The sequence below is a fragment of the Pagrus pagrus genome (genome assembly GCF_965226575.1).
Source record: "Pagrus pagrus genome assembly, chromosome: 9".
NCBI lineage: Eukaryota > Metazoa > Chordata > Actinopteri > Spariformes > Sparidae > Pagrus > Pagrus pagrus.
Genome location: NC_140193.1, coordinates 21,006,928 through 21,019,400, shown reverse-complemented (window position 1 = coordinate 21,019,400; position 12,473 = coordinate 21,006,928).

Here is a 12,473-nt window from a genome sequence, read left to right as displayed (position 1 = left end):
CCTCATTAAATATGTATTATTTCACCCATCCACTGTTAATCAGAATGCTCATTTTATGATCAGGCCACCTGCAGATTATCCTGTGGATATAACTGAGATCTGGACATCACTATGAATTATAGACTAAAGCAGTAAATTTAGCCCACATTACCCACCGCCCCTGGTATTGCTTCATGGCTACAGTTCAAATTTTGTGGGGGATCTTTGTTGCATGTCATCCTCTCTTTCTTCTCATATTTCCCGTCTGCCTCTCTCCACTGTAATACACCCGTTTCAAAGCAGATATTATGACTTGCCAAAGCAACAGAGACACAGGCGTATGAATGCTCCGTCCCATTTAAAGGCTCCATTAAGCTTTACTTTTGGGCCTAGGGCTCTGGAACGAGCAACACTGAATCATATGCGACCATCATTAATATTTTTGACTGCTGCTGTGTCAAAATGTGTGCTGTGAAAAAGGTGTGCATCAAATAAAGGCAAGACATGCCCTAAAACAAGCTATAAAAGTCCCAAGGATCAAGCAGCAAATATGCCATAAACCTAGCTTGAGCAATTTGTGTCCAGCAGTACATAAATCAAAACATTTTGCCTTTTCTGGTTTACATTCATTTTCCCTGGCATAACCCACCCTCTGTTGGCAGCAGTCCTGTGTTTCAGAACAACACAGGGACATCTCAGACAGCCAGATTCAAAGATGGGTGAGCTGTAAGAGTAACTACAGTGACGAAATATTGATACTGACTCAGTGAACCTAGTTTCTGTTGTGACAAACTGCTTTGAGGAAAAAGCCTTGACGCACACTACACCCCTCAATGTTTACCCTCGTGGTTTTTACTGGGCAGGTGTATTTCCTTACGGCTACAGTGTGCCCCTTTCTATGTTTTATTTACAGAAGAATGGAAGAATACTTCCGGGAGTTGGAAGTGCAGACAGAAATGCAGTGTATTACTAATACCATTGCAATATAGTTAATTATTCTCTGTACTCTCACAGGTCAGAGTCCAGATCTACTTATCTGGAAAGTTGCATGTCATCTATTTCATTGCTAAACTTCCTTCTTCGTCTTTTAGAGGTAAAGCACAAATAGTTTTCAGTTATACCCAGTTTTACTCTTTGCTCCCCAGCCAACCTTCTTCTTCAGCCAATTTCAATTCAAGAATCAATAAACATCATCTACACTGTTTATCGTACACGTGTCTGGCATCCAAACCAGATGACCTTGAAAATAAACATTAACTTTTATATCTCTATACTGAGAGTCTGTGGTTGTTTTCTCAGGTGTAATTGTTAGATGCTCTCCCAGTTGATTAGTTCTTTAGAAGAGCCTTGACAAAGTGGACTTTCTACCCTCTTAATTACGATTGAGCTCGTGCCAAGAGGAAACAAAGAGAAAAAATATCGGCCTTTGACAAGATAAGGTAAAGGGAATGCTCGGTATTATTGACTTACTGAAAGGAGAATGAAAAATGGGTAGGGCTTATTCTCTTCATAAAGATTAGAAGTACCATGACCAAGCACAGATAAACAGCAGTCGCAAAGACGAGAAGGTGGAAGAAAGTCACTGGTACAAGACGCAGCGTACAGTAAATCACAGTCTACAGACAGATCGTACAGAACTGGTCAGAAGATCAAGATGAAGACACTAGCATTGCTCTTACTGAGCCTAACAGGTAAGACACCTTACTATGTCTTTTTAGAAGATTTCTGTGTGTTTTTATTTTATTTTTATTTATTTTTGTGGTTTGAAAATTTGCTGTTAAATGTTGCATTCTTAAACACTTCCTCATCAATGTAGATTTTGGGTTTCGTCTCAGCACAATGTCAATCACATATTTGCTGTGAAGACTGAAGTTAAAACATGTCGGCCAATAATTTGAAGTTTGTCACGTTCTTAAAGAGAGTTATTAACAATCAATGTCATTTCATTTCTTATCTAATCAATCTGTCATTTGTGATTGTTCAGAGTTTACAATAGAAATGCAAATATGGATTCAATATTTTTACTTCTTATTCATCATCTGCATATCAACATAATTCTGGTTGTTCTTGCTTTATGAAAAAATGGGTGCAGGCATGGACGGGTTATTGAAATCAGAGTTCATTGGAGCCCAGCGACTCTTGACATTTCTTGTTAATCTTCGACTAAGAGATGCAAAGTGACTACAAACAGACGTGAAACTAACCACAAAGAGACATAAAATGACCACAATGACAAGCAAAACGTCAATAAAGACACTCTTAATGGCCGCAAAGACATGTAACTAACCACAAAAGACATAAAATGATGACAACCGTACAAAAAACAACCACATAGAGATGCAAAATGACCACAACAAAAACATAAAATGACCAGAAAGTGACACAGAACGACCACAAAATGACTCAAAACAACATCAAAGACAGATAAATGACAACAAACAGACAAAAAACAACCACAAAGAGTTACAAAATGACAGTCCAAGTGTCTTCCTCTTATGCAGGAGCATTTGGGGCCTTTTACATATCTCTAACCAAAGACCAATTGTCTCATAACCCGTCCATGGGTGGGGGTGAGGGAATCTACCTTATTTTGCAAGCAATTTTATTTTTACATTCTCTCTTTGCAGTGGCTCTGGGACTGCCAGTACCTCCTCCAGGAGTGCCACAGAATCCTGTCTTGGCTGTAGGAGCCCTGCGCCCTCTGCTGGGAGATGTGCTGCCTGTGCAGGGTCATGTGGTGGTGGACGATCCTGCTCCACAATTCAAGCCAGAAGTGAAAGCCAAGGCCGAGGTTAAAGTGGAGCCAGAAGTAAAGGCAGAGCCAGAAGTTAAAGCAGAGGCCGAGGTTAAGGTGGAGCAAGCGGTTAAAGCAGAGGCCGAGGTTAAGGTGGAACAAGCGGTTAAAGCAGAGGCCGAGGTTAAGGTGGAGCCAGAAGTAAAAGCAGAGGCCGAGGTTAAGGTGGAGCCAGAGGTTAAAGCAGAGGCCGAGGTTAAGGTGGAGCCAGAGGTTAAAGCAGAGGCCGAGGTTAAGGTGGAGCCAGAGGTTAATGCAGAGGCAGAAGTCAAGGTGGATCAAGAGGTTAAGGTAGAGCCAGAGGAGACAGTGCCAGAGCTTGAAGAGAATCCAGATTTTAAGGTAGAATCAGAGGAAAAGGTGGAGCCAGAGGTCATGGCCAAACTAGAGGTCAATGAGAATCCAGAGGCTGAGATGGAGCCAGATGTTCAAGGGGGGCTGGAGCCTGAATACGAGCCCATGTTTAATGAGGAGCAAGGGGTTCAAGAGGAGTACCAGGTGCAAATGAACCTCGAGGACGAGCCTCAAACAGAGTTTGAGAGGCACATTGACATGGAGGGAAAGTATGAAATGATGACTGAGCCAATCATGGAGCTGGAGCCAGAGGATGACGACAACATGTTTGGAGACGAACTGGGCTACACAGAGCTGTCAGAGGTGGAAAACTCTATGAGAGGGGCATTTGAGAATGAAGATCCTGCCATTCAAATGCTTCCAGAGGAGGAGGGATTTGCTGAGGAGAGGTTTTTAGGGCAAGAACCAATCATGGAGCTGGAGCCACTGGATGAAGGCATGTTTGGAGAGGAACCAAGCAATATAGAGCTCGAACAGGCGGAAAGATCTTTGATGGGGGCATTTGAGAATGAAGATCCTGCCATTCAAATGCTTCCAGAGGAGATGGGATTTGCTGAGAAGAGGGTTTTACGGCAAGAACCAATCATGGAGCTGGAGCCACTGGATGAAGACAACATGTTTGGAGAGGAACCGAGCAATACAGAGCTCGCAGAGGCAGAAAAGTCTTTGGAGGAGGCATTTCAGAGTAGAGATCCTGTCATTCAATCTCTGCCAGAGGAGGAGGGACTAAAGCCTGAAACAGAGGTTGAGAGGCACATTGACATGGAAGGAAAAAATGAAATGGTGGGCGAGACAACCATGGAGCTGGAGCCAAAGGATGACGGCAAAATGGCTGGAGACGAACCGAGCAATGAGGAGCTGGCAGAGGTGGAAAAGACTTTGACGGAGGCATTTGTGGCTAAAGATCCTGTCGTTGACCCTCAGCCAAAGAAGTAAAAGGCTTGTGAAGAGAGAGGTTTTTAGAGTAGGAACCAATCATTGAACTGGAGCCTGAGATGAAGCAAGAACAGGTCCTGTCATGGAAGAAGAAGGGCCAGCATTGGACATTGTGGAGCAGTGTTAAAACAACACTCAATGGCTCATATGTACATTGAAACTGTAATTGTAAAAGTGTGTAAAGATGTCATTTGTAAGATTTCTACATTAAAATGTCTGAAAACAATTAGATCTTTGTTTGGTATTTTGTTGAGTTGAGCAGTTGCATTATATCAAATTTTTCCAACAATATTGTCCAAATTATTATTCAAGGTAACAGTGTGTTACATTTGGTCACCTGCTTCTATAACTTCCAGGAGAGTGAGGAAGAAAGATGGCGAACGAGACACAACACAAGAGAATAAACCTTTAATACATGACCTTGTACATGAACATTTCTGCCTGAGTCACATCATTTTCATCAGCAGTGGTTATTGCTCAACAGTGAAGACGACAACTCCTGTGATCCCACGGCACGGCATGTCTTTTGTGTTGTTTTGACAGAGAGACCTTGGGCTGCAGATATTACATACTGTGCATTTAAAAGACACAATATATTGTTTACCACTGTCCTCAAGAATGACAAAGAGACACATTATTGTCTCCGTAATGCAGGAAAACATTCTTTGTCTGTGCCTATATTAATCACTTTGTACAGCACCTTTAAAAACAGAGTTTGACAGACAAGCAAAAGCAGGAAGCTCAGGAAGACAATGTAACAGAATAGACACTCAACAGTCAAGCCAAACAACAAAGCTAGCCTGAGGAGAAGTTAAAACAAGAGGGCAAAGAAAAATGCAAAAACACAACGTGTCAATATGAGTAATAACATGTAAAAAGCAATAAAACAGGCAAAATCCCCCAAATGCTCTGCAAATAAAGAGATTTAAAAGGGTGACGTCACATAACAGCAAGTCTATAAAAGTGGGTTTTAAGAATTAAAAACTGTAACATATCCCTGATGAAATATAAATCATTGGTATGAAGTGACAATAACATGGTTAAGGTTGAGGTTACGTTGTTAAGTTTAGGGGAGCTTCGCCATATTGATCAATCGTGGTTATGCAAAGAAAAAAACAGTTGTCTCCCATGTTACAGTCGAATGTGTTGTGACCCATCCATCCACTGCGGACTTTGTCGCTCAATAAAAACGTCACGTGACTTCATTGTTTGCTAACAATACTACTACCACCACACACTAGAAGGCTTTTGTCACTTGAATGTAAAGAAATGACACTTCAGGACTATTCGCTGGCACAACTGATACTGTCTTTCAACAGCCTCACAATTCCAGTGTAAGATAGAAGCTACAGCAGAGGGAGAGTAATCAAAAAGAGAGGATTTGATAATAATGACACTCAAAAGCTCACTTTAACGTCAGCTGAACTTATAAGAGGACTAGACATTGTTCCCTGTCACTTGCATTACAATTGTGGCACACAGGGATCTCTTCATACCCACTTTGGAACAAGAGGAAAGACTTCCGCGACCAATATCTGTTTCACTGTGATTTTTTATTTTATTTTTAAGATAGATTTGAAAAACATAAACCTATTTTTTAAAGAGAAAGATGACGAAATTATGAAAATATTGTAATTTCACCTTCTAGCCACCTGGGGGAGCTGTTGTCCTGGAGTGACATATGAAGGGAAGTGTTACCTGTTCTTCAGAGGGCCAAAGAAGGCTGCAGATGCAGAGGTATTTACATGTTTTCCTTTATCTTAAAGATGCAGCATGAATATATATTTATAAAACCAGACTTCCCAAGCAAAACACAGTGGATATTGTGTCTGATCCTCCTGTTTTCCTGTTTTCTATCTGTATTTCATTGCAGTTCTTCTGCCAGGAACATTTCCCTGGTGGCCATCTGGCCTCCATCACTAGCCAACACATCCACCTAAAGCTGATGAAGCTGAAGCTGGAGCAAAACGGGTCGCTCACACGCACCTGGGTCGGAGGACTACGATATCTGGATGTATGTATGTTCAGTGAGGGAGTGAGGGGTCCAAAGATCAAATACAAATAATCTACCCCTCATGATTCACACCATGACAGTGGTTAACTTGGCATTTGTAAATAGAGAATGACTGAAAGGTGACCTGTGGAGTTTCTTTGTTGACAAGTAAATGTTTGTTTACATTTTCCATCTAAATGCATTGTGTGCATCTTTGAGGCCTAATACTTGTGTTGCATTTATGTTCTGCCTCATAAAAAGTTAGCATAGCCATGTTTTTATATATATTTCGAAAAATTCATTGTTTACATCCATGTTTGGTAGCTTGCAATCTTCTTTTTTCGTCTTTGCCTTCAAATGTTGATCAATGGAATATCATGAAACTGTTGGCAGGAGTGTATCGCACAATAAAAACAAAACAGAGAAACTCTGTTGTGCTAGTACTGGTAAAAAATGACACAGGGTACCTTTAAGTAAATGACTCCTCCATTTGATTGCATTAAATGAATCTCCTGTTGTCTGTCAGACCGATCGCTTTATCTGGTTGGATGGATCCCGCTTGAGCCACTGATTGGCTGATGGGGGAGCCCAATAACCCTTAAATAAGGAGCACTGTTCGGAGGTGCTGTCATTTGGTAGGAGTCAAATTGTTGTTTAAAGCTGAACTGACGGGACACTCATACTTTTATGTAATAACAAATCTGAATATTGAACACTGTAGCACTGTTTCTGATCTGCTGTTTGTTTGTCTTTCAGGAAATGGAAAGTTCAGTGACTTCACATGCTGGGAACCACAGGCATTCATCTGCTCATACACTGTGAAAAAAGTCAAATGTAAAAAAACAGTAATATTCCGGCAGCTGGTCCCAAAAATACTGAAAAATAACAGAAAATATCTGTCTCATAAAAACACTGTAATTGTGCATAATAAAACACAATTTCAGCTTTAATTTTACATTAGATCTTGTTTATTTGTATTTTTTAATTTAGGATATTTACACATGTAAAGATGGTGAAATTACATTTAAATGTGGTTGAACACTTAAATACAAATAATCAGGCTTAAAATTGTAGATTGTTACACTGACCTCACTGCTATAAAATATAAACCGGCACAAAAATAGCAATTATTGTGATAAACCAAGATGTTCTGAACAGACGTAGTACAAACATTAACAGAACGTAACATTTGCATTGTAGAAGATAAAACAAACTCAACTTACTCAGCACATTGCATGATGGGAAACGTGGGCCTACTCTCAGTCTGTAGCAGAAAACACATCACAGCTGAGCAGATGGTGGAGCGGGTCAAGTGGTGTTTACAGTAAAGTTGCTAGTTTGTGAAATACGTGGGTGGTAAGTTGATAAAAAAATACATTCAGTCAACATTTTTGTGATGAAAACTTCCATAGTTATGCAAGAAATTTGTCAGTTTTTACAGTGTATCCTCATCAGTGAATGGACAGTGAGCCCATTTCCGAAATGCTTCCTCGTCTGATATGATGCAGCATGTGACTTTTTTTTTAGGTTGAAATCACATTTTGGAAAGCAGATGGACTGATAACACAATGACTTAAAGGGCCATAACACAAACACAAACACGAATACTACGAGAAAATCTGGACTTTGTAAGCATTTTGTATATTATATCCAAAGATAATATTATTTGTTTTTGATAACAAGCTAATTTTCTGTAAATAAAGTGAACATGATGTTTTATTCTCAAGCTTTGTGTTTATTATTACTCCTATGAAAAAGTACATTAAATTACAGCTGATATAGGTGTATTTATAGTTCCATGTGCACTCATTATATCATATTTACATTAGTTCATCTTTGAAATTTCATCAATATTTATTTTTTTAATCCTTATGTTTGACTTTTTTTATTCAAATTATTGTTATAGCACATTAGCCTTTTAGCTCATCCTCATCTATAGTGGATTATTTAAACCTCCCAGAATATCACTGGTACCCATCATCTACAGTGCATCAGTGACATCGGAGAAGTGAGATGTCTGCACAGAGCCTGTAGGACACTAACAGACGACACCCACCACAGCCACAGTCTGGTCACCCTGCTGCCATATGGCAAAAGATACAGAAGTATCCGCTGCCGTACCACCAGACTACAGAGCAGCCTCTTTCTTCAGCACTACACCATCAAAAATAAGGTGTTTCCCTTGAGAAGCATAAAGGGCCTACAACTAGCATTTTGTTGTACAACCCTGTGTTGTAAATGAGACAATTAAATGAACCCTGAACCTTGATTTGATTAGACTGAAGCCATAAAATTTAGATCTTTATTCTGTCTCTTTAAATATATATAGATATTCTAAACTGCACTAATTACACTGAGTGAAATGTCACAGATTTCAAGTGCAGAAATCAAAGTATGCTGTTGAGTACAATCAGTCTTTTTTATGTCATACTGCGCCTGAAAACCTGACTTTAGTGGATTAAAGCGTTATTGTGCAGCTGGAGCAACGCTGTCGCCCTGCAGTGTGGAGCATTTTTGAGGTTTTAATGAGTGAGGAAACAGTGACACAACCTTCAGTCCGTTAGGTGTGTCTAAACCTCCAGTCCCTCCAGGACCCATATAGGGCAGGCAGACCTCATTCAACTATGGAGTCCAAGAATTCTGGCTTACTCTGGCAGATCAGGGAACAGTCGCTCTGTCTGAGAGCAATTTGTTCTGGTGCCAAAAATGTTTCAGGGCGATAAAAGCTGTTCACACCCAGATTTCAGACTTCACGTTGACTGTCTGGCTGGATGAATAAGTTCAATTAAGTTTTACACTCGTTGAATTCCAATCATCACCTACTCTTTATAAATTACAGGAGCTTAGCGCTCATTAACTGACACACTCACACACTCACGCTGCACATGCGGCTACTGTAAAGCCTGCCGTGGCTCACATGTTGCTGTGTGTGACTGTGACTCATTTTCCATTGGCCTATACAACCTTTTCATGACCTTTGGACGTGGAGGTGAGGATTACCAACTCTAAGGTGATGACTGGCAGCTCCTTATCCTTCTATTTTAATTGGTGACTGTTCCACATATACATACATTCATCCACCAGCATTACACACATATTCATTCATCAATGCGAACAATCAAATGACATGATCCTATATGAGCTATTGTTTTAATTATACAATCTTTGGCACATTGCGCCTTGCAAATTCTCCATTGTTCTCCTACCAGGAAGAGCGACTTTTGCTGGATTTAAGAGATCACAGTTTAGTTTGCATCTCCAATCGGGGACCTCTCCAGTAGCTTTACTGTATTTTCTGTGGGTACATTGAAAAAATCATATTTTTAGACTTGGAACATTATAAGATCTGGTTAGTCATCATCTGGTGGGTACAGAAGTGAATAAGTTATTTTGGCAAAACAACAAAATCCATGCTGTAACTCATTCATCAGCTATGACTGATAAATGAGAAAGAGAGCAGTGGATTCCTGGAGTCCACATCCTGATGCTCTGGAAATCCCCTAATACCTTGACTGCTTATCAGTGTTGCTGTTTAGATGAGAATGACTCAGTGTTGTTGCTTGCCATCTGTCAGTTCAAGTCATTTTCTAGCTTCATGCAGCACAACCCAGTTGTCTGCTGGCTTGTGTGTGTCGATGCTCCGAGGCTGTGAATCCTACAGCCCGGCTTACAAACACTGGGTGCAGTGAATACCACAGTATCCATGCTCAGTGGTAAACTTTGGATTACAGGATGGTACAAACAGAGTGTAAACAGTGTTTACACCGCAGCCTTTTATAGTGCGGATACATACCAGCACTGGTCAGTGTACAGGGCAGTACAGTGTGGACAAATAACAAACACATCGTTTGAAATGCTCTCAAGTGATTCCTCAAGAGCAAATACATTTTTTTTTCATGTCAGAGGGGAGAATGTAGTTGAAGGACCACGTCAGTGCTCAACAAGTGCACGTTTTGACTACAAATCATGTGTAATTTACTATATTTCATAGCATTTTGGATTTTTTTGACTACTCTTTGCCTGTGATCCTGTGGTTTCCTTTCACTTCTGATTTGAAAATCAATTTGTGTTGTGAGATTCGTCACAGTTATGTCAAAGTCACAAGTGTGATAAGGCATTGATTGATTGATTGATTGATTGATTGATTGATTGATTGATTGATTGATTGAAGAATTCTGATCTATGTTACCACATAACAATATTTAATTTTTTTTTTATGTCTAAACAAACTGACCTTAAAGGACAACACAATTTCATGCTGTTTTACTTTGTTTATATGTGGCGGACCCCGCCACCTTTCTAGCTTCACACAGTGTTCTGGGACCTTATTTTCCTCTGAGAACAGCTCGTTTATTCAGTTGTGGAAAAGAAAATATTTCTGAGTTCCATTTCCAAAACTACATATTGCTCCTTTAATGCACACTTGATGTCCATTGTAATAGATTACACACTTCTTCCAACCCAATCCTGGATGTGACTTTAAAATCAAGGTTAAAAAGTCTGCTTGTTGTCTTTCATACTGTAGTGAAATACATGCAAACGGTTGACTGAATTACAAGAAGTGCATTCAAAAGTGTTCATGTTTGTCAAAGGACCATTTTTAAAAATGTAAACTTTAAGACACAGCTCATTCTGCAGTGAATGCTACTGTGTATTACAAGTCTGAGTTACACTTAAAGGCGCAGTCTGTGATTCTGGGGAAAGAAAGAAAGAAAGAAAGAAAGAAAGAAAGAAAGAGTATCAACTGATGAAGTTATTTGTCTAATTGTTCTAGCAGCTGTTTAGTTGCCTGGTCATGTAAAACACCCTAATTAGAATTTATTTAAATTGTATGCATCCCTTCTGGTGATTCGGTCTGTGGCAACTGTTCCTCTTTACCGATGCAGCTGGTTGGTTGATGTTGTTTTTCTCTTGTCACACTAGAGACTGTATGAAAATTATCATGGGGTGAGAAGAGGTCAGTGTAATTTCATTTTGGCCAGAGAGCAAGGGAGGGTCTTTTATTTATCATCGTTATAATTATAATAATAATTATTATTATTATTATTATTATTGTTGTTGTTGTTGTCCCTTCAGCCCTGCCTGCAACTCCTGCCAGATGTGTGGTTGATTAAGGACGAGAGGAGGGAATTATGAGAAGCTTTCTGCAGACATTGTGAAAATCCCTCTGTGGAAACGTAAGGCTGGACCTGATTTTAAAGCCATAACAGTATTCAGTAATGTACAGAGTATTCACACTGACAAAAAGAGGTGATGCTGAAGTGCTGGGAGGGGTCAGGGTTGACTCTGTCAGACGTTATAAATCTGTTTCTGGGCTTCTGTCTCTCAGATCTGGCTGTCAGAGTATCCATTCTCTCTCAGGGGTGTGTCAGACTATCCTGCTTCTATAAACACAAGCAGACCGCAGAGAGAAGTGAGGACTGAGAGACCACTGCTTCACACAGGTATGTTCACACATTCTGAAGAGCAACATATTTTTGGTTTCGGTGAAGGAGAAGTTAATAAGAAAATCCCTTTCACAAACTAATTATTTTTTAAATGTTATCAAACTGTATCCTTCATATTTGCATGGAGATCCAGCTGAATGTGATGTACATCTGAGGTAAACAGCAACCCAATGTGCCCTCTTGTATCCCTACACGTAGCCTGTTAGCCTGGAGCTTTAACCAGCTGTGTTTCTGGGCTCCAGACCGGAGTCCAATGACAACCAGAGGGACCAGTGGACTGAAGCTAGTCCATTCTGAACCCATTCCAACTATTACTGATCTTAAAATAAGTTACAAACACAAACATCATTTAACAAACACACTAAAAATCAAACACCAGAGAATCATCGACAACGCAAACGCTTGTGATAATAATTTATATCATGCAGTTTGATGTGTTTGCTCATTAGCTTTTAGGAGGTTAGAAAAACTGATTTTTAAAAGTAAACTAACAATGTTGGATAGTAAAGCTTGTTTTCACACATATATGGTTAAATAAACACGTACAGAGAGAATACTGTGCACATCTATTTCATGAGCCAGGTGCATTGGACGGGGACGAGTGGACCAAAAAGTTGTGATTTTTGCCTGATGGTCTACATGTTTTACCGAAACGCCTCAAATAAATGCAGTTTTGCAAGTGTGCAGGAGTCACTTGAAACTTTTTGGTCTAAATACACATGTACAAAAGCTGTGGTTTGAACTGTAATGTAAAGGGGCACTCCACCAATTTTTTACACAAAGATCAGTTTAGTTCAGTGATGGAAAGTAACTAAGTACATTTACTCAATTTAATTTACTTAAGTACAATTATAAGGTACTTGTAATTTCCTCGAGTGTTTCCACTTTCTGCTTCTCAACTCCACTTCATTTTGGAGGCAATTGTTACACTTTTACTCCACCACATGTATTTGTTAACTTTAGTTATTAG